The sequence below is a fragment of the Schistocerca serialis genome, unplaced genomic scaffold, assembly GCF_023864345.2.
Source record: "Schistocerca serialis cubense isolate TAMUIC-IGC-003099 unplaced genomic scaffold, iqSchSeri2.2 HiC_scaffold_1055, whole genome shotgun sequence".
In the NCBI taxonomy this organism is placed as follows: domain Eukaryota; kingdom Metazoa; phylum Arthropoda; class Insecta; order Orthoptera; family Acrididae; genus Schistocerca; species Schistocerca serialis.
The window spans coordinates 90,001-92,500 of NW_026047245.1; the positions used below are offsets into that span (position 1 = coordinate 90,001).

Genomic DNA, 2,500 nt, shown 5'->3' on the forward strand with positions numbered 1-2,500 from the left:
ATGTAGGAGTTAATGAAATGATCACAAGGCTACAGGCAGCAATCCACGAGAGCTGTAGCCGATCAATGAGAAAGAGGACACAGGTGCAAAATCCAGTACCATGGTGGAATGCAACACTTACTAACCTGCGACGTGACACCATTTCAGCACGACGAAGTCTGCAACGAGCACGTAAAAATAATAATGAACCAGACATAGAAGTAGCAAAACAAACCTACAGTAGAGTGAAAAATAACTACAATAAGGAAATTGCTAAGGCCAAAGAGGAGACCTGGAAGAAATGGGTCAGTGACTGCGATCAGAATGATCCTTGGGCCATAGTGAGAAGGATAATTCGGCCAAAACATGGAACAGAAAACGTGCTAAGTAACATAAAAACAAAGAACCAGACTCCTACTATGACTTGGGAGGAGACTGTACGGTCATTACTACAGAGCCTGCTTCCTGATGACAACCCAGAACAGGACACAGATGGCCAACATGCTGTGAAAACAGACAACAACAGCTATGACAACGTGGACCTTGACCCAGAATTCACACTAGAAGAAATAGGGGCAGCAATAAAGGCTTGCAAACCAGGGAAGGCTACAGGTCCTGATGGTATTGATGATGCTATTATAAAAAGAGTTTGGCGCACCAGTCCCCATCTTCTCTCAGATTTATACAATAAATGTCTGCAGGAAAGAAGAGTCCCAGATACGTGGAAGGAGGGAAATGTCTGCATATTGCTGAAATCACTAGACAAACCTAGGGATGAGCCTAAATCCTACCGTCCAATATGCCTTCTGTCTATCTTAGGGAAAATTCTGGAAAGGTTAGTAGTCAGTCGTCTAGAAAAACGCTATGACGATTCAAATATCAAGGCCCACAACCAGTTTGGGTTTCGAAAAGGCGCATCGACAGAAATGGCTATTAGGCAAGTGTTGGGTAGTGTGGATTGTGAGGAGAAGTATGTGGTAGTAATATTTGTAGATATAGCAGGGGCCTTTGATAACTTATGGTGGCCTAGTGTTATGAGGCGTCTGAGAGCAATCCAGTGCCCGCGTAATTTGTATGACTTAATGGCAGATTACTTTAAAAACCGGAAGGTTATGGTCCAAAATAGGGCAGGCAGTGTAGAAAAATTGATCACAAAGGGTTGCCCACAAGGCTCTATCTGCGGTCCTTTCCTGTGGAACCTCGTCTTTGATGAGATTGTGATTGAAAAAGAAGACGAGCAATGGACAAAAGTGGCATATGCGGATGACCTGGCAATCATCATTAAGGGTCAGAGCAGGAAACAGATAGAGGACAGAGCAAAAATCGCGCTGGGTGAGGTAAGCAGATGGACCACCGAAAACAAGCTAGGGATATCCAAACAAAAGACGGTTGCCATGACCATCAAGGGTAGATTTGACAGTCACAGACCACCAACAATTCCTTTCGAGGGAGGAAATATCAAGTTCGTTGCAGAGTTTACATATCTCGGTGTAACTCTGGATGAAAGACTCTGGTTCACACCTCACATGAGGAACATCCAGAATAGATTAAGTGCTGTCTCAGGTTCCCTCTTGAGGGTAACTAGAACGGAGTGGGGTCTGCAGAAAAAGTCTCTAAGGGTAATCTATCAGGGCTTGTGCCTCTCTGTTTGCAGATATGGTGCAGCTGCATGGGCAGACCGGACGAAGCACCGATATGTCCAACGTATAATTGAGTCAATTCAGAGGCCATTTCTGTTACAGATGACGAGAGCTTGTAGGACTGTATCGACGGAGGCCTTGCAAGTACTAACAGGATGTATGCCGCTCGACCTGGAGATAGTGAAAGCAGCCTTGCTGTACTATACTCGACATGGTGTTGCTGGCTCGGTCGCAGGGTTCCAGGCTCCAAGACCCACTGCTGGGCAAAGCTCTAGACGTGATACCAGCAGACAAATAGATATCATGTTGCAGGAGGAGTGGCAGCATAGATGGAACCAGACAGCGAAGGGTAGGGAAACCTACGGCTGGATACCAGATGTGGGAATGTGGCAGGAAAGTTGGCGGAGGGCGACGATTCCACCATACTCCCTAACGTGCCTGCTGACTGACCACGGTCTGAAAAAGAAAATCTGCGACCTGGGCATTGAAGATGACGCCAGATGTACATGTGGTGTGGAAGAGGATTCCAATCACATCCTCTACACCTGTAAGCAGTACGCTGAGCCCAGAAGTCAGCTTATACATACAGTAGGACACACATCCTACCACAGAAAGGAAACTCTGCTCCAAACAGTAGATAGATTCTCAGCTATAAAGGCATTTGCTGAGGAAGCATTTGAGATCAGGGAAGTAGCGAGAATCATCAGTGAAGCAATCTAAAGAAATATACGGTAAATAGTAGGAAACGATTGCGACCCAGTACAAGAACCAGTACCAACTGGAATACAACATTTTCTTTGACCCATGATTCCGAAACAGCCCTGATATCTCGCGCACTTGGAGGAGACATGGCTGAGTGTGGAGGGGTGACGAGCTGACTC

At 46.0% G+C, this 2,500-nt stretch overlaps 1 pseudogene; it reads left to right on the top strand.

The window, feature by feature from the left end:
- LOC126430653 (large subunit ribosomal RNA) overlaps positions 1 to 2,500 on the top strand; it is a 7,569-nt pseudogene that overhangs the window by 3,301 nt on the left and 1,768 nt on the right.